This window comes from Neovison vison, chromosome 12 (assembly GCF_020171115.1).
Source record: "Neovison vison isolate M4711 chromosome 12, ASM_NN_V1, whole genome shotgun sequence".
In the NCBI taxonomy this organism is placed as follows: Eukaryota; Metazoa; Chordata; class Mammalia; order Carnivora; family Mustelidae; genus Neogale; species Neogale vison.
Genome location: NC_058102.1, coordinates 7656595 through 7677240, shown reverse-complemented (window position 1 = coordinate 7677240; position 20646 = coordinate 7656595). Strand labels below are relative to the sequence as shown.

At 48.3% G+C, this 20646-nt stretch overlaps 1 non-coding gene across 1 annotated transcript; it reads right to left on the bottom strand.

The window, feature by feature from the left end:
• Positions 1-18229: 18229 nt before the first annotated feature.
• Positions 18230-18336, bottom strand: LOC122892792. The gene has a single exon (XR_006381479.1). It is a non-coding gene; the product is annotated as a U6 spliceosomal RNA (small nuclear RNA).
• Between the last annotated feature and the right edge of the window lie 2310 nt (positions 18337-20646).

Genomic DNA, 20646 nt, shown 5'->3' with positions numbered 1-20646 from the left:
TTTTTTTTTTTTGAAGATTATTTATTTATTTGACAGAGATCTCAAGTAGGCAGAGAGGCAGGCAGAGAGAGAGGGAGGAGGAAGCAGGCTCCCCGCTGAGCAGAGAGCCCGATGCGGGGCTTGATCCCAGGACCCTGAGATCATGACCCGAGCCGAAGGCAGAGGCCTTAACCCACTGAGCCACCCAGGCACCCCGTGAACTCTTAAACCTTAATCAAACCCACCTTCCTGAAGTGCCTGGGAGGCTCAGGCGGTTAAGTGTCCAACTCCTGACTTCACTCAGGTGATGATCTCCAAGTCACGAGATCAAACCCCAGGCTTGCTCTGCTTGAGATCCTCTCCCTCTGGCCCTCCTGCCACTCACTCACTCTCTCTAAATAAATAAAATCTTAAAAAAAAAAAAAAAAGACTTTTTCCTTCAGCTAAATGCCAGGCATACAGCAAGCACTAGTCTGGAGAAAGCTGCTACGGTTGCTGTTAATTTAGGGTTACCACCCTTGACAGAAATACCCTCTTTTAAACCCCTTTGAGGGCGCCTGGGTGGCTCAGTGGGTTAAGCCGCTGCCTTCGGCTCAGGTCATGATCTCAGGGTCCTGGGATCGAGTCCCGCATCGGGCTCTCTGCTCAGCGGGGAGCCTGCTTCCTCCTCTCTCTCTCTGCCTGCCTCTCTGCCTACTTGTGATCTCTCTCTGTCAAATAAATAAAATAAAATCTTTAAAAAAAAAATAAAAAAAATAAACCCCTTTGAAGCGGTCATTCGGACCCCATGAGTACTTAAGGTAGGAAACGCACGGATTTTCAGATAGATGACATGACGCATTTGGCGAGTTCTGCTTGAGTATTAATCAGTCCTATTGCTTGCAGAACACTGAAATCCAGCTTCTGCTGAGGTAAGGGGCAGGTGTGGGGCTCTGTAATGTAATCAGAGAAAGGGCTAGGGATGCATTTGGACAGAAGAATGAATGGAACCAGGGAGTGGCCGCTGGGATTCCCCCGCTATTCTCAGTAGCCCCAGAAGGCAGGAAAATGATGCCGCCACTTCTCCCCCAGGGGCTACGTGGGAGACATTAAGTTCTGATTCTCCAAATCCCAGCTGGGTCAGGTGCCCATAGCTGGGCCAGTCGCCCATAGCTGGGCCAGTCTGTAGATTCCTGTGGAACACAGTGACTGCCTAGAGAGCTCCGCCGGCACGGAGGGTAATAGTTCCAGAAGAATGGGGGGGTTGTGGGACAGACGACACAGGATGGGTCTACTTCGAGAGAGGCTAGGGAGTTTTTCCCTAACATTGAGCACAAACATCTTGTAACGTTTATATCCAATTAGTCTTGTGGCGCCTTGTGAAACTGGTGGACATGAATCTCCCTGGAGACATCAGTGAAATTATTTACTGAGTGCCTGCTGGGTGCTAACCTGGGGGACACAGCTGAGTCAGCAAGAATCTCTTCCCGCTAAGAGCTCACAGTCCAGTAGGAGATTGCTGAGAAAATGAATGAATATGGAAGTTCATTCTGGAGAGCTTGATCTTGGAGGGCCCATTCTCCCTTGGTTTTCCTCCTGTCAACTCCTGTGCATTGTAGGGGCTCCCCTTCTTCCATCGGCCCTGAAGTTTCTATTCCCAGGGTTCTGCTGTCTGGAAGACACCATCCTCTCCCATAGTCACGATGGCACGCCGGACCCTGCAGTGGGCTCCCAAGAGCTGATTGTGCACATCTCTTCCCAAACCCGCTTTCAGTAATCTTGCTTTGGCTGTTTGAAATTGACCAGAGTGGGTGTGTTTCACACCACAGAAATTAGGAAATGCTACAAATCAGAGCTTCCTTTCCCCAGACAGCTTCTTAACCATAGTCAGATAACAGTATCCAAATGTGTCCATTGTCTATGCCCGGCTGTGTGTCTTGTAGACTCTTCAAATTCAGGGTGTCAACCATGACTGACCTATCATTTCCCCAAACTCCCCCTCCTGGATGACCGAGCCTGGTTCATAGCAGAGTCACTCATCCAATTCCTGAAGCCACAGGTATTCAGACAGTATTTCAGGTACCCTCCTCTCCTTTGCCCTGCGTCTAATCACGAAATGCTATTCACTCTACCACGGGACTCTCCTGAAAATCTGTACCCTCTTCTCCATTCCACTGCCGTGGACGGAGCCCAGGCCCTCTTCATTTTTCTCTAAAATAATTGTAATTCCCTCTGACTGGTCACACTGTCATTAGTCTCCTGGCTACAGCCTGAACTGAGTCTTTAGTTTAGTCTGATGCCCCGTCCAGGGGTTGAGAAATTCCCCACCTGGAAGGCAGCAGAGTTCATTTCCCATCACAGAACATGCCTAATCCTGGCTCCTCCAACGTCCTCGCAGCTGGAACCAAAGAGATTACCTAACCCCCACTGGAGACACTCACCCTGCCAGCGACTGCGGCTGTGGGCGGCAGCACTGGCAGCACCCAGGACCCAGTGCAGGTGGTAGAATGGGTTATGACATCCAGTGTTCAACAGCCTCAACAGCCAACACCTCCCCAAACTGGTTTTGTGGCATAATGTTGGCTTGCGTCCCCGCTGCTGCCTGTTCTCTGAGCCCAATTCCCCATCATTCCTAGTGCTGCTGTGAACTCTCCAACATCCTTTCTCTTTTCTTTTCTCTTCTTTTCTTTTCCTTTCCTTTCCTTCCCTTCCCTTCCCTTCCCTTTCCTTTCTTTTCCTTTCCTTTCCTTTCCTTTCTTTTCCTTTTTAAGATTTTATTTACTTATTTGAGAGAGAGAAAAAGAGAGAGAGAGAGAGTCGGGGGAAAGGCCGAGCGAATCCCAAGCAAACCCTGCACTGAACACGGAGCCCAACATGGGGCTCTAACCCACGACCCTGAGATCATGACCTGAGCCAAAACCAAGAGTCTGACACTTAACCGACTGAGCCAGCTAGGCTCCCCCTCAACATCCTTTCAGTGTCCCCTCTGCTAGAAAAATCAGCCAGCAACTTGCTTCTCAACCCTCGTTATTATCCTCTCCTGCCCCTACCAGTGGCCCCATACCTTTTCCTTATTCACTCTTAAAGCATTCCTAAAAAGCTCATCATTTCATTATAGTGTCCTCTGATAGTTTTCACTCATTTCCTCAGCCAACAGAACACTCTTCTAAGAGTCCTTTGTCTATCTTTTCAATTCTTTGTTTTTGTCCCATGTTTTGATTAGGCTCTTTTTCTTTTTCTTTTTTCTTTCTTTCTTTTTCTTTTCTTTTTTTTTTTTACAGAGGGAGAGGAAGAGGTGGAGAGGGACAGAGAGGTAGAATCTTCAGCAGGCTCCATGCCGTCTGTGAGCCTGGGCTCCATCTCATGACCCGGAGATCATGACCTGAGCCAAAATCAAGAGTCAGACGCTTAGCTGACTGAGCCACCCGGGGGCCCCAGTCAGGCTCTTTCTAAATCAGAATTCACTAGAAACTCCATTTCTTGTGAAAGAATTAGGGACAATATTTTCTCTAGATGCCCCTTCTTTCCTTTCTATTTGGGCCAATTTTGAACACCATTAAAACACCTTTTGCTGAGCCCGCTGTTGGGCTCCCTAAACTGGGCTTCACCCCTTGGAACGCAGAACCTCACACAGACCGTCCTCTGTGCTCCTTCAAGGAATATCTCCCACCTCATCCAGTCAAGCCTCAGAGCAGGCCCTTCAAGGCAGGTCCCCCTCCAGGCGTCTGTAAATACACACTGGGTACCTGCCTCCCTGTAAGGCCCCCAGCACGGAGACTTCCTCTCTTCTCTGAACTTTCTGACATCTCCCCCACAGTGAGGGCATATTTCTAGCTAAACCCAGGCTAGGATGAAGTCTGAAACAGCACGGTCACTTTCGCCAAAGTGTCCCTTTTCCTCCCCTTCAGTCAGAGTAGCCTCAGAGTAGCAATTTTTCAAACTAATTGTGTCTACATTTTGGATTCTGAGACATGAAACTATCCATTACACCAACGTAGAACCTATCATCCTATACTTACCGGAGAACTAAACTTTTTTCAGATGCCTTGATAATTAAATATTCTATTTTCTGCCAAACTCCTCGTCTCGTCATGGATTGCCTCTATCTTGCTTAAAGACACTGCCCTCCTGTCAAAGAGGTGAAAAACTTTAGAATCATCTTTAATGCCACCTTCCCCCTCCTCAATATTTGCGCAACCGCCACTATGCCCTATCGATTCAAGTTCAACTTTACATCACTTAAGTCTACTCTCCTCCCTATCCCCCCCACTGTGTAGGCCTTTAGCATCACTTGAGTCATTGAAATGACTTCATTAATCCCCTCTCCTTTAAGAACCAGGAGCCCCGATAACAGAAAGTATCATAAAGAATAATCCTGGGGCCCAGCTCTGTATGTTCTGGAAATTTCTACCTTTTCAACCAGCTCCCGTTCCGTGGGTCTTCTAAACTATATTCTCCAGATCCTTCAGGAAGCATCTCCATTCTTCCACAGCTGTTGGAGAACATGGCAAAGATAGTGGAAAAAGAAAGTTACACCTGCCAACTCTGTCTCTTTTTAATCCCACTGATGATTAAATCTCCCTGAGTTTCGGATCTTCTTGAAAATACAATTGCCTCGAAGGTATAAAGACATAGAAACAAACTAACGCTAATAAAATGCTGAATAATCAGACGACGGGACTTCAAGAGGGTGGAATGTTATTTTTCGAAAACCGTAAAAACGAAGACACACTGGAAAGTATTTACTACACGATGCCAAGAGGAAATAGAATCATCACAGGCAACGTGACTGCGACAATCTGTAAAAATAGACAACACGCAAAAATGAGATTGCAGTCGGGCAGATGACATGATGGAGCATTTATAACTGTTTTTGTTTATTCCTGCTATGTTTTCTCTTGTATTTAAAATCGGGAAAAAATCATCCCCCTTAGCAGTTAAACTGTCTACAGTTTTCAAAAGCCTCCATTTACCAAGATGAGTGGCTCAAGCTGGTGAAACCTTAGCCTCACAATTTACCTCTTCCATAAGCGCTCTTACATGCCCGAGGAGCCCACTGCGCCTCTGTCAAATCTTTGCTTTTCAGCAAGTTCATTTGCGGGATTCCTTGTCTCCACTCCCACCGCGGCTCATCTCGGAGACCCCTGGGACTACGCTTAGTGGCGGTCCGTCCTATCATGCGGCCACAGCATGTCCCCACAAAGACGGCAGAAGCCGTAAGGCTCAGCAGACTTTCTCTCTCTCCTTGCTTTATCCGGGTTCCCAGGCACCTCTTGCTTCCTTGTATCCCCGTCCTCCTGAGGATCCGGCATCATCTGTGTATTTTTACACTCCGATTCACATTTCTACCTGAGGCCTTGATTCCCAAGGTCCTCCTATGGGGAGAGGTCAAATGAACTTGGGTTGAAATACTGACTCTGCCACCATCCCATGAGGGGCTCTGACCACGCCCCTGAGCCTGTGTTCCTTACCTTTAAAATAGGGATAATGGGGGCACCCTGGGGCTCGGTTGGTTAAACATCCCAGCTCTCGATTCTAGCTCAGGTCGTGAGCTCAGTGTCATGGGATCGAGCCCCACATCAGGCTCCACGCTCCTCACAGAATCTGCTTGAGATTGTCTCCCTCTGCCCCTCTCCCCTGCTCATGCGCACTCTCTCCCTCAAATAAATAAATATATTTTTTAAAAACCCAACATATTGGAACAGATTAAATGTAGACACAAGTATGAGATTCCAGCTGTTTTATATTAAGGCAAACATTAAAAAGAGATTTTAAAAAAAAGAAAGAAAGAAAGAATGTCATCCCCTCTGGTGTTCACAGAGTTCCAGCCACCCTAGAGGGAGTCAGCCCCTGCCCCACGGCCTTGGCCTGGGACTCTCCTGCCACATCTCTGCCGGGCTGGCTTCTGAAAGTCTTAGAAGTCACCTGAGCTGTCACCTTCTCAAGAAGGACTTCCTCTGTCACCCTGTGGAAATGGCCACCCGGTTCACTCTATTACATCAACCCACTTTGTTGGCTACATAGCACTTAGAGTTATCTAAATTGTCTCGGCCACTTATGTGATTACTTGTTTACAGTCTGTCTCGCCTCCTCGTTCAGAAGCTCCAGGAGAGCTCCTCAGTCTGTCCTGTTCACCCCTGAATCTCCACGGCCTACCCTGGTGCCTTCATTGGTTGGATAAATAAACAGAGGAATGAAAATCAACTGCCCTCGCTTTTATTTTGTTCATGCCTACCAAGCCAACCGGCGGGTCGGGGCTTGGGGGGGCCCCTGCGAAGGAGTATTACACTGATGGTATCGATATGAGTATTTTTTCTCATCCCTGTAATAGCGGTGGTTCGCTGTGAAGTTATTTTTGTGTAATCTTTTTATATATGAGTCTAAGAGCTTGGTAATCATTGCTACTGTTTATTACCGTTACCACCTACTATTCACTGATGGGCCAGGCAAGGGTGGGAACTCTACCACACACTTAATCTTCACAAAAATAGAATCTAGGAAGTTGGTGCTGTTACTGCCCCATGTTGCAGATCAGGAAACTGAGGCTCAGAGAGCATGAGTGACAGTGTAAGTTCTCACCATAAGGGATGGTAGAGGCAAGATTGGAATCAAGGTTCGTCGGACTCCAAAGCTGCTGTGGTCCTCCCTGGTGTCCCAACTGACACCCAGCCTCTCCCCTTCCCCACCCAGAGCATTCAGCCCACCCTGCCTTAGTCTTTGATGATGATGATTCTACCTTACCCCATCCCTTGCAGAGGCCTGGCCACCCTGCGGGGCCATCATCCATGGCCTAGAGTAGCAATCTTTTTATTTTATTTTATTTTAAATATTTATTTATTTATTTGAGAGAGAGCATGCATGCACCGTGTGCACACGCACACGTCAGGGAAGGCGGGGCACAGGGAGGAAGAATCTCAAGCAGACTCAACACTAGCACAGAGCCCAAGGTGGGTCTCGATCTCACGACCTAGAGATCACGATCTGAGCCAAAATCAAGAGTCAGAGGCTTAACTGACTGAGCCATTCAGGTACCCGGGCAATCTTTTTATTTTAAACTGTGACCAGATACTCCTTTCTTTGGTTCTTTTCCCTCCGAAAGACGTGGTCTTTAGGGAAGGAGTGGAGAAAACACCTGGTATTTTTTGTTGGTTCGCTTTGTTTTGTTGTTTAGAATCTCAGTTCTTAATCTGTTGAAGGTCAGAGTTGAGCTGTTGAATAAACTGGGACTTGGAGGGACAGCTCCATGATTGACTGGGAAGCCTGACATGTGTACAGCCCATAACTATTTGCAGAGGGTTTTCACTCCACCATCTCATTTTCCCCTTACATTGACCGCCCCCGAGAGGCAACTTGGGATGGTGGAGATGAGGCAGTCTTGGAACGAGATGAACCTGGGTGCACATGGCAGCCCACCACTGAGACGCGTGACTGGGGTCGGGTCTCTCCATCAGTCTGAGTCTCTTACTTATTTTGTATTTTGAATTCTTATGCAATGAGCTCAATTTTTTAAACACCTTGGGAAGGGCGCCTAGGTGGCTCAGCTGTTAAGTATTTGCCTTCGGCTCAGGTCATGAATCTGGAGTCCTTGGATTGAGCCCGTGTTGGGTTCCCTGCTCAGCAGGAAGCCTGCTTCTCCCTCTCCCACTCCCCCTGCTTGCGTTCCCTCTCTCTCTGTCTCTCTCTCAAACAAATAAATAAATAAAATCTGAAAAAATAAAAAATAAATAAAAATTGTGGTAAAATATACATTTACATAGCATGAGACCACTTTAAGTGCATAATTTAGTATACTTAGAATGCATTTAGTAAATTCAAAATGTTGTATAACCATCAGCAACTCTTTCCAGAACTTTCTCATTATCCCAAACAGAAATTCTGTACCCATTAAACGATAATTCCCCATTCCTCTCTCCCGTCAGCCCCCGGTAACCTCTGTTCTATTTTCTGTCTTCAGGAGTTTGCCTGTTCTAGAGACCCCATGTAAGTGGAATCATATAATATTTGTTCTTTTGTGTCTGACCTACTTTACTTAGCACAATGTCTTATAGTTTTGTCCATATTGTAGCATGTGTCAGAATTTCCTTCCTTTTTAGGCTGAATAGTAGTTCATTGTATGTATAGACCGTATTTCATTTGTGTATTCATCTGTCAATGGATACGTAGGGTTTTTTTTTCCCCCCACATTTTGGCTATCATGAATACTGCTGCAAAAACATTGTGTGTATAAATATCTCCTTGAGACCTTGCTTTCAATTCCTTTGGGTATACCTAGAAATGGAATTGTGGGATCATATGGTGAATTCATACTACTATAACAAAACACTGCAGACTGGGTAACTTACATAACAGAAATCTATTTCTCACAGTTCTGGAGGCTGGGAAGTCCAAGATCAAAGTCCTAGCAAATTCAATTTTTTAAAGTTTATTTATTTATTTAATAATGTTTATTTATTTATTTACTTATTTACTTATTAGGTAATCTCTACACCCAACGTGGGGCTCAAACTCATGACCCCAAGATCAAGAGTCACATGTTCCTCCAACTGAACCAACCAGGAACCCCTAACAAATTCAGTTTCTGTTGAGAACCCTCTCCCTTGCTTGTAGACAGCCATTTCTGGCTATGTCCTTACATGGCTTTTCCTTAGTGTGTGCACGGGAAGAGGGCAAGAGAGAGAGCTCTTCTTCTCTGTAGAAGGATACCAGTCCTATCGGATTAAAGCCCCACTTGTGACCTCATTTAACCTTGATTGTTTCCTAAAGAGCCTTTATCCAAATAGTCATACTGGGGGCTGGGACTTCAACATATGAATTGGGGAGGTGAGACACAATTCAATTTATAGCAACATCCTTGCCAACACTTACTATTCTCCTTTAATAATAATAATAAAAAAATTCTAAGGAGTGAAGTGGTATATCGTTGTAGTTTTGATTTACATTTTCCTAACGACTAATGACACTAAGCATATTTTCATGTGCATCTTGGCTATTTGTATGTCTTTGGTAAACTGTCCATTCAAGTTCTTTGCCCTTTTTATAATTGGGTTGGTTGGTTTTCTACAATGTGTTAGAGGAGTTCTTTATATAATTGGATATTAAATGCTTATCCTGCTTACTATGATTTGCAAAACTTCGCTCCCATTCTATGAGTTGTCTTTTCACTCTCTTGGGAATGTCCCTTGATGCACAAAAGTTTTTAATTTTGGTGAAAATTAAAATTAAATTAATCAATATTAAAATTAAATTTTTAAGACAAAATTAAAATTTTGTCTTTGTCACCTGTGCTTTTGGTCCCCCATTTAAGAAACCACTGCCAAGGGATACCTGGGTGGCTCAGTGGGTTAAAGCCTCTGCCTTCGGCTCAGTTCATGATCCCAGGGTCTTGGGATTGAGCCCCTCATCGAGCCCCACATCGAGCCCCGCATCGGGCTCTCTGCTCAGCAGGGAGCCTGCTTCCTCCTCTCTCTCTCTGCCTGCCTCTCTGCCTACTTGTGATCTCTGTCTGTCAAATAAATAAATAAAATCTTTAAACAAACAAACAAACAAACAAGCTTCCCTATGACCCTGCAGTTGCATTACTGGGTATTTACCCCAAAGATACAGATGTCGTGACCCCAATGTTTATAGCAGCAATGGCCACGGTCGCCAAACTGTGGAAAGACCCAAGATGCCCTTCAACGGACGAATGGATAAGGAAGATGTGGTCCATATACACTATGGAGTATGATGCCTCCGTCAGAAAGGATGAATACCCAACTTTTGTAGCAACATGGACAGGACTAGAAGAGATGATGCTGAGTGAAATAAGTCAAGCAGAGAGAGTCAATTATCATATGGTTTCACTTATTTGTGGAGCATAAGGAATAACAATGGAGGACATGGGGAGATGGAGAGGAGAAGGGAGTGGAGGGAAATTGGAAGGGGAGGTGAACCATGAGAGACTATGGACTCTGAAAAACAATCTGAGTGTTTTGAAGGGGCGGGGATGGGAAGTTGGGGTGAGCCAGGTGGTGGGTATTATGGAGGGCATGGATGGCATGGAGCACTGGGTGTGGTGCATAAACAATGAATTCTGTTATGCTGAAAAGAAATTAATAAAAATAAATAAAATAAAAGTACTCAAAAACAAACAAACAAACAAATACCCATTGCCAAACCTAAGGTCATATTTGCCCCTGGGTTTTCTTCTAAGAGTTTTATAGTTTTGTTCATTTATTTATTTATTTATTTAAAGATTATTTATTTATTTGACAGACAGAGATCACAAGTAGGCAGAGAGGCAGGCAGAGAGAGAGGAGGAAGCAGGCTCCCTGCTGAGCAGAGAGCCCGATGCGGGGCTCGATCCCAGAACCCTGGGATCATGACCCAAGCCGAAGGCAGAGGCTTTAACCCACTGAGCCACCCAGGGGCCTGAGTTTTATAGTTTTAGATTTAGCTCTTTGATCTATTTTCAGTCCATTTTTGTATATGGTGTGAGGTAAAGGTTCGGCTTCATTCTTTCGCACGTGACTAGCCAGCTTTCTCAGCATCCTTTGTTCAGGTGATTGTCCTTTCCCCGTTGAATGTTCAAGGTACTTTTGTCAAAAATCGATTGACTGCATGTGTGAAGACATCTTTCTGGGCTCTGTAATCTATTGGTCTACATGTCTGTCTTTACACCGCAACCGCACAAGGGAGGATGTCACCTCCCTTCCAAGTTGTCGTGAGAATGAGAAAAAACCGAGTGAAGTGCCTGGTGCACAGCTGGGCGCACAGTAGGTGCCGGACCGATGGCAGCTGTCCTGAGGAGACGTCTGCCCCGCTGCCTTCAGGTCGAAAGGCCGAGAAGCACTCAGGTTCCCCCCAGACACACTGGGCATTCGGCCCCCGAGAAGTCATCCCCGCCCTCACAATCGGCCTGGGGAGACCGGAGTGTCGCTCCGAGGCCACAGGCCCTCGTCTGGTTGTCCCGCTTGTGTTTGCTGCTTCCCAGCACCTGCAGTAGATTCTCCATGTCTGCTTCTCCCTTCTCGAGCTGCTGGCCACACTCCGATTCCCCGATTCCCTGCCCCTGTGGGACAGGAGGGGTGGTTCCCTGACCCTGGGACAAGAGCCTGGTAGTTAACTGTGAAGGATTTTCCTGGAGGGGTGGGGGGGAGAGAGAAAATGAGAGCGGGGAAGCGAGGAGAGCCACCAGCAGGATGCCCTGTGGGCCGCTGGGGACCCGCTGAGCCACCTCTGCCCTGGGCTCCTGGGTGGTTTATCCACTGACTCCCTCAGGCCTGGGGTTTTAAACCGGCCCGTCTGGGTTACCCCCGCACAAAGAGCTGAGCGGGTTCCCACACGGCTGGAAGAAACCCCGAGGCTGAGAAGCAGAACGAGGAAGGGACTGGAGGCGAGAACCGTCACGGGGAACCATCTCCTGCACCCGCGGGGGGCACTAAGGAGGACAGAGGGGATATGAGGTGAGACACCGCGGGCGCCTGCAGCCACCACCACCGCCCCGGCCCGCGGCTCCGCCTCTCCTGCTCCGTGACTCCTGCAGGCTCAAAGCTTCTACTGCATCATCCCGGACCCTTGGCTCTAGTTTCTGCAGATCTCTGGGTTTCTGTCACTCTGCTGTCCACGCCTTGCCTTTAACCTGTCCTCCAGAGAAGCGTGGGTGGCCGTGACTTCCCACCAGCCCAGCCCTTCGGCACTGGCCACTGGCACTGGCTGCCCTCGCTCCAGGCCCTGATCCTCCCTCCGTCCACGTTTCCAAGGTTCCAGAAATAAAGCATAAAAACGTGTTCATAAGAACTGACAGTTTCTTCAGCAGGAGCTAGGGTGTGACAGCACCCAGGGTCACCCAGACGGCTTGTCAGTAGGCGTACAGTTATGCCCCTTTGACAAATGAGGATATTGGGGTTCCGTGGAATTCAGAAACGTGCCTCAGGGCACAGGTATTTAAGAGCAAGTATGGACTCGAACTGAGTCTCCTGATTCCAAATCTCATACCCTTTCCACGTAATCATTTTACCTCTTTTTTTTTTTTTTAAGATTTTATTTATTTATTTGTCAGAGTGAGCACAGGCAGACAGAGAGGCAGGCAGAGGCAGACGGAGAAGCAGGCTCCCGCTGAGCAAGGAGCCGGATGTGGGACTCCATTCCAGGACGCTGGAATCATGACCTGAGCCGAAGGCAGCGGCTTAACCAACTGAGCCACCCAGGCATGCCTCCTTTTACCTCTTATACAGGGAACGGAAGCTCCAAGTGCTGAGTGTTAGAATCTTCTCATGAGAATCTATCTGGCAGGTTACTTCACTATCCAAAAGGATCTGCCCAGGGATCTGTAGACTTCCAGGGTCCTGGAGGACAGTGCCCAAGATTGAACCCGCAATAAACAAACCCATACCTCTTGTGCCAGTTTGAATAGCACTTCTTATGAAATTCTTTTTTTTTTTTTTAAGATTTTATTTGTTTATTTGACAGAGAGAGATCACAAATAGGCAGAGAGGCAGGCAGAGAGAGAGGAGGAAGCAGGCCTCCAGCTGAGCAGAGAGCCCAATGTGGGGCTCGATCCCAGGACCTGGGATCATGACCCGAGCCGAAGGCAGAGGCCCCAACCCACTGAGCCACTCAGGCGCCCCACTTCTTACGAAATTCTAGTGGGAGCAAGTGGGAGCAGATGCCGAAGATTTCAGAGAACAGGTGGTGGTAGAAAAGCATGAGCTCGAGAAGAATTCTGATCGTTCCCTTCGATGTCCCTGAGAACTGGGGAAAGCTTCGTAACCAGTCATGGTCCTGGTGGCAAACAGTAGGAGCCAACTGGCTAGCCCACTCTGGAAAGGGTTCATGGAGAGACTGTGGGATGGCTCACCGGATGGTGGGAAGACTGGGAAAGCAGTGTAGGCTGGAACAGAGAGACCTTCGTCAGCCTAGACTAATCCACAGGAATGGCCAACTGGCATCGCCATTGCTGGACACCCTGCTGGCCTGGCAGCTCTGGGGTGCCTCCCGCCCCCTGCTGGGCCCCAGCGCCACCCTCAGCCGTCCTGGGGGGTGGGGGGTGTTGTCTGATCCATTTCTGCTTCTGGGATGGGAGCTGGGGGCTTGAGATAATGCCCCAAATCAGAAGTGTTTGGAGGCTGGGCAGCCAAAGGGACGAGTGTTTTCAGAGCTATTGTTATTCTTCCTCGAGGACACCACCTGCTCTTCTGTGACACTGTGGCTCAAGGCTCTTCCTTCTTAAAACATTCTGGCTCCCGAGACTTCCTTCTGCAACTCGTCTTCCTCTGCAGCCAGGTGTCTTGAAAGGACTGTCCATACTCATGGTCTCCCCTTTGTCACCATCCCAGCCCGCAGTCTGCCATTTCTTCCCAGAACTCCACCCACTGGAACTGCCCACCGAAAGGTTACCAGGAGCTTCCGGGTGACAGCCTCGCTTGTCGATTTCCGTCCTTCTCTGTGCTTGGTGAAACCCTCCACTCCCTAGTTATCTGCTTTGTTTCACTTTTAACTGAGGTCGTATGTTATGCAGGACACAGGGGCAGATTGGAATTTGATGGGGCCTGAAGCTGATGCATTTGGAGGAAACTTCCTTAAGCTTAAAAATATGATGGAGTTGCATAAAGCAATTGCTGGAGCCCCTTCCGGGCATTCAAAGGAGCTGATGCCAGTGAGGGGCTGCGAAGCTTAAGCTCCATTAATTTCATGAATCATCCCTGAGAGAGACAAGCTAGTTTATGGAACCATTCTCTTTCAACAGACATGGTGTGTCTGTCAGTTTTTTGCCGTTACCAAAACACAAAGAAAGTTCGAACATGCAACTCTTTTGTGAACACGTGCCTTTCTCTACAACAGACAAGAACTGCCGAGAGCTGGGTCGGCAGAAGCGGAAAATGACTGTTTCATTTTTATTTTCAGGTTTTATTTCAAGGAGGGCTACATTGCCCTTCAAATAGGCGTCACTAAATACCACTCCAACCAGCCATTGCGGTGGGAATTCTCAAACATCCTTGCCAGCACTGGGTATTATAATCTTTTTGGGTTTTTTTTTTTTTTGACAAGCTAATAGGAAAAATAAAAAGGCATTTCAATTTTAATTGAATTTATTTTAATTTACTGTATTAATTTCTAAGGCTGTTGTAATGAAATACCACATACTGGCTGGCTTTAAAAACCCAGAAACTGACACCTGGGTGGCTCAGTTGGTTAAGCATCGACTCTTGATTTCAGCTCAGGTAGAGTCTTGGTCTCAGAGTCAAGCTCCACACAGAGCGTGGAGCCTGCGGGAGGTCCTACCCCTCCCTCTGCCCTTCCCCCCTATTTGCAAGTGTGTACTTGGGTGCTCTCTCTCTCTCTCTTTCTTTCTCTGTCTCAAAACAAAAGCAAAAAGCCCAGAAACTTATCATCTCACAGTTCTGGAGACTAAAATATGAAATCGAGAGCCCGTGGGGCCATGGCTCTGAATCCTGTAGGGGACCATCCTTCCTTGCCTCTTCCTAGCTTCTGGTGCTGGTCACCCACCTTCGGCATATCGCTCCAATTCTCTGTCCTCACATGGCGTTCTACCTGTGTCTCTGGTGCTACATGGCCCTCTTCTTCTAAGGAGGACACCAGTCATGCTGGATTATGAGCCCGCCCCACTCCAGTATGACCTCATCTTAACTAATCACCTCTAAGACAAACCTGTTTCCAGATAAGTCACATTCTGAGGTACAGGGGGTCAGGATTTCCACATATTTTGGGGAAGGGGGACACAATTCAGCCCATGACATTGACCTTCCTCTAATTCCTAGGGGCATGGAACTTCTCTTTTACTAGAAATTTGGATCCTTTCTTCTGCAAATGGCCTTTCCATATTGGTTGCCCAGTCTTCTATTGGGCTGTGTGTCATTTCCCTGCTTCTTTCTGTATCATTGATCTTTTCCATGATGAATCTGTCTTATGTGTGGCAAAGGCTTGCTCTCAGCTTATCACAGGTGCTTTCAATTTGGTTTTAGTGTCTGCCTTGACGGCTGTGACATAAAACTCCCTACGTTTCCCTCCTGCTTCTCTGGCTCAGCGTCTGTTCTTCCTCCTCCCTCCCTTCCCTTGACGTCTTCCCCGTCTCATAAATGGCACCACATTCATCTCTGCTCCACCAGACACATGGCACCTCCTTCGATCTTCCTTCTCCTTCATCTGCTGTATCTGACTTATCACCAGGCTCCACCATTCAGCCTCCTAGGGGCTCAGTAAGTTGAGCATCTGACTCTTGATCTCGGAGTTATGAGATCGAGCCCCACATTGGGCTCTGTGCTGGGAATGGAGTCTGCTTGGGATTCTCTCTCTCCCTCTCTTTCTGTTCTGCCCCTCACCTCATGTGCTCTCTCTCTCTCTTAAAGAATAAAAAATAAATAAACAAGTAAGTATAGTGCTGATTTATATGAAGTAGATTGATGTGTATTAAGAAAAAGAAGCAGAATAATGGACAGCGAAGAGGGAGGAGCTATTTTGGGCAGGAGGGTTAGCAAGGGCCTCTCAAAGATGGTGGCATGGAGCAGAGTTCTGAAGGTAGTGGAAAGTGAGCACGCAGGTAAAGGCCCAAGCTGGGGACAGACTTGAGTGATGTATAAATGGGGACTCTCTGGCAGAGAGTATTCTAAGACACAGGATTGGGTTCGATGAATTTCAGTAGAGAAGCGAAGGGATCCAAAGGACACGTAAGGGGCAGGAGCCCACCATGGCCTATGCTGCCCAAACGCACACCTCCCAGCTCACCTCTTATCTCCGAGAACCCCAACTCCACGTGGTTCTGAACATCCCCTATCTTGCCCCAGTCTCACATAATTACCCTTGTCATATACTGGACCCTGTCATCAGCAAATACAGCACATCTTATAGAACGTCCATGTCTAACATCTCGGTCTTGGACTTCCACCTCCAACTATATTTCTAGCTCCTTCCTTTTAGTCTCCTGATATAACAATTCTTCCTCACTTTTGGGATCCCTAAGCCACCGGCCTTCCATCTTTTAACCGGTCCTCATATCCTTCCTAGGTTAGACTTGAGGTCCATCATTTTAATCCATTCCTTGCGGAGCCGCTGATATGGCTCAAGCATGCTGAATGTTCTCATTTTGACTTCATCACACGAATCTCAAGTAGGTCCTACATGTGATGAAGTTAAAATGAGAACAGCGCTGCTCAGAAATCCAGCACCCACCCAAAAATGCTGATCCATTTTTTTTTCTCCCGCCTCTCTCAGAGATAGAGAAGTAATCAGTCATAAACACAGGCTCCTTCTTGGCACCGGTTACATAGATATTTTGTCTGGATGAAGGCTGTCAGGGGGCAAGGAGATCTGAGGGCTGGCTACCCATCCTGTGGTGGGAGGTCCTGGGGCCAGGGGCCAGGGCTTTTGATTTGTTTTTTTTTTTTAAGATTTTATTTATTTATTTGACAGACAGAGATCACAAGGAGGCAGAGAGGCAGACAGAGAGAGAAGGAGGGGAAGCAGACTCCCTGCTGAGCAGAGAGCCCGATGTGGGGCTCCATCCCAGGACCCTGAGACCATGATCTAAGCAGAAGGCAGAGGCTTTAACCCACTGAGCCACCCAGGCGCCCCCAGGGCTTTTGATTTGCACAAGCTGGTGGTGAGACTAGAGGCCCCTGAAGGGGGAGGGACATGTGTCTGCTCATCAACAGTAGCTTGGAAAGTGCTCGGCATCACCTGGTCTGGAAAGAGGAGATTCTATGTGGGAGCACAGACGGACAAAGAGGGTCGGGATGAGTCTGGTGTTCCAAAGGAGTTGGGATTCTCTCTGGGTGTCTGGCCTCCGCAGGAGAGCTAAAGCAACTCCTGGGACCCCGAGACACCCACCACCATTCACCTGCGTCAAGGCGGACTGTGAGCCATCTGGCCCCCCAGGAGGGTCTCCCACGAGCAGCTGCCTCACACTACCCACTGGCTGTCCGGCTAGTGATGTCTTTCTCTCTGGAGGCCTCACTCAGGGCATCGAAAGTCTTCCGTGTGAACAATGACCCTGTCAATAGCCCACGACGTATGTCAGCACTCCCCTGAACAGGCAGGGTCTCTGGACACCTGGAGGGGGTGGGGCTGGGTCTGGGAGGCCTCTACCTAGAAGGGGCGTGGGTTGATCCCCCCTGTGGAGACTGTGGTCTCCACAGTGGTGACACCGACTTCCCATATCCTCGCATTTCAGGGCCTTGCTCTTTTTGGAAAAGACACCAATGCTATTTAATTCTTTCCCCAAATGGGGTGTGGTGGGGGGGCTTCTAAGCCCTCTCAGTGCGCAAGGTTTCCCGAATCTACCTGCTTAGCTCCCACCCGGTCGCCACCTCCCTAGTGTGTGCTCTCTCTCCCAGATTGCTGCCGCGGCTTGCTTACCGGTCCCTCTGGCTGGCAGACTCCCCCCCCCACCACACCGCCCTGATCCATCCTCTGAAGCCCAATTTTGGTTACATCAGTCCCTTGTTTCCCGTCGGGGGTGGCAAACTTCAGCCTGTAGGTCAAAGCCAGACCACCGCCTGTTTTGGTATCGCCCCTGAGCTAAGACTGGTTATTACATTTTTTTAAAAAAGATATTATTTATTTGACAAACAGAGATCACAAGTAGGCAGAGAGGCAGGCAGAGAGAGAGAGGAAGAAGCAGGGTCCCTGCAGGGCAGGGAGGCCGGATGTGGGGCTTGATCCCAGGACCCTGGGATCATGACCTGAGCTGAAGGCACAGGCTTTAACCCAGTGAGCCACCCAGGCGCCCGTGGTTATTACATTTTTAAGTGGTTGGAAAAAATTCAAAAGAAGAATGTATTCCGTGAATTTTAAGAGTTATATGAAATTCAGGGGGCGTCTGGGTGGCTCAGTCGGTGACTCTTGATTTCAGCTCAGGTCATGATCTGAGATTGAACCCCATGTCAGACTCCACACCCAGTGCAGAGCCTGCTTCAGAGTCTCTCTCTCCCTCTCCCTATGTCCCTTCCCTCCCCTTCTCCCACCCCTGCTCATGCATATGTGCACCTGCTCTTTCTTTAAAAAAATTTTTTTAATTAAATAAAATAAAAATATATTGCTTTAAAAACTATATGAAATTCACATGTCAGTGTGCATAGAGAAAACTTTATTGGAACAGAGTTACACTATGACCTATGGCTTCTCTCCTGCTTTCCCAGCAGAAGTGGAAAGTTGCAATAGTCTAGAATACCTACCATGGGGCCCATTATATAAAAAGCTCACTGACCTCTCCTTTAGGTCACATATATATTCCCATTGCCTCCGGATTAAAATCCAAACGGCAAACTCTTTTTTTTAATATGCGGAACACTTCACGAATTTGTGTGTCGTCCTTGAGCAGAGGCCACGCTAATCGTCTCTGCATCGTTCTAATTTTCGTATATGTGCTGCCAATGTGAGCACCAAACAGCAAACTCTTCAACATGACCTTCAAAGTCCTTTGTAACCCGTCTCCCAGTTCAGATTCCAGGATGTTCAACTTCTTTCAGTTTCACAAATTCTGGAATTCTTCCCACTTTTTTAACATGCCCTCGCTCCCCTTCTCTGCTTGGCCAACTTATACTCGTATTTTCAGGCTCTGCCCTGGTGTCCCTGTCCTCCAGGGAGCCCTTCCTGACTCTCCCCAGGGCTGATTAAATGTCTCTCTGGCAAGTTCCCTCAGACCCTTCTATCCCACTACCTGCCACAGGGCTGCAGAGAAGCCAAATGAGCTCCTGACTTAGAAGTGTCAGTTAGATTGAGTAATTAAAGGATTGGTGATGACCTCCGAGAAAAATTTCAGTAGAATTGGGAGCAGAAGCCAGGTTGCTTTGGGGAGGAAGTGGTGTATCAGGAAACTGAGGCAGTCAGTGTAAACAACTCTTTCAAAACGTGCTTTGGCTTAAGAGGGGAAGGGTCTAGTTGCTGGAAAAGGACCCAAGGTAGAGGGAGTGGGGGAGGAGACACATGGGGACTCTTGTTTGTTGTTAGCGAGGCATCAGTAGGGAGACATCAGAGAAGCCCGAGAGAACATCAAGGAGCCGAAGGTGGAATCCGGTTCGGGATCCTGTGCGGTGGGGTGGATGGCCTTAGGCGGTGCCTTAGTCAGCGCGGGCTGCTAAGACAGCATACCACAGACTGGGAGATTTGCAAACAGCAAACATGTATTTCTCACGGTCCTGGAGGCTGGGAGTCCAGGTTGCACACTGCATTACATGGTGGAAGGATCAGAGAGCCCTCTGGGCCCTCTTATAAGGACACTAATCCCATTCATGATGGCTTGGCCCTCATGACCTAATCACCTCCCAAAGACCTTACCTCCTAGTACCATCACATCGGGCATGAGGGTTTAACACTATGACATTTGTGGGATACAAACATTCAGCCCATAGCAGTTGGTAAAAGGACATGTCTTCCCCTTGGAGGCAATATGTGGGTGCAGTCAGGGGCACCTGGATGCCAGGATGATGGGAGGGTCCCTGTCTGAAGCCTTCCAGCTTCTGTGTGTGAGAGGAGAGGTTGGATGTCTGGGGAGACTGGAGCGGATAGGGTGAGCCCCTAAGGAAGACAGAGCGCCTGGTGGGTAGTCTCAGAAGCCTTGTTATGGTTGACGTCCATGAATTTATGGCACCGGACTCTGGTGACATGGTTTTCTCCAGCAGAGCTGAGGGCCCCCGTGCCCCCAGGGACAGGAAGAGCTATCAGACTGCCCTGAGTAGAGGTTCCCAGACAGGTGCAGCAGAGAGACAGCTCAAGAGAAGCCAGGGGGTTGTTGAGAGAGTGGTCGGGCTGGGGAACTGTGGCATCCCCGCAGGAGGGGAAAGGAAGTGAAGACCGGAGGAGTGGAGTCAAAGACCATCTTAAGGTAAAGAACAGGAAGTGTGAGCTTGGCAATGAGCCAACAGCTGGAGGGGCGGGGCCGCAGGGAGAGAAAGGGCTCCGGGGGTGTCAAAACACGGGGTGAGGTCACAACGTCCACAGTTCAGCGCTGTGGACGGAGGGAACTGGAGTGACGAGGTGAGCCAGGAGCTGAGCACACAGGCTCTCCGTTGTATGACACATGGGCGCGCAGACAGCACAGCAAAGGAGGGTCTTGGGTCAAGGGGAAAGAGAAAGCAAGTCTGGGCCCAAAGCTGCCGTGAAGGGGTGAGGCAAGAACTTCAGAGGAGACGGGGCCTTGACCAGACCCTAGAAGATAATGGCCTGGAGGGAGCCTCAGGCAGGTGCACCAGGGGCAAGGAAGGAGGGCAAAGGAACACTGGGGGAGGGGGCGCGGGGGGGGGAGTGGCTTCACAGAAGAGCCCGACTTATGTTCAGACAGAGGCTCCAAACTGCAGGCCCACAAGCCAAACCCCCACCGCCATGCTTTGCTTGCTCAGAAAATGAAGTCAACATGAAAACTATCAGCAGGTTTCTCACAACGTTTCAAATGGCAGGTCTCTTTCTGATCGTTTTTTTCTGGGGTAGAATTCCCATACCATAAGATTCTCCATTTTCATGTTCACAAGGCTGTACCACCATCATTGTTACCTAATTCTAGAACACTCCTCTCAACCCCCAAAGAACACTGGTTCCCATGAGCAATCATTCCTGCTACAGCCTGAACCCCAGCAACCAACCAATCATCCCTCTCTATAGGTTCCCCCGTTGGGAACGTTTCATGTTGAACAGATGACATAAGTGGACTTTTGTGTCTGGGCTTCTGTCGCTGAACGTAACGTTACCGAGGCTCAA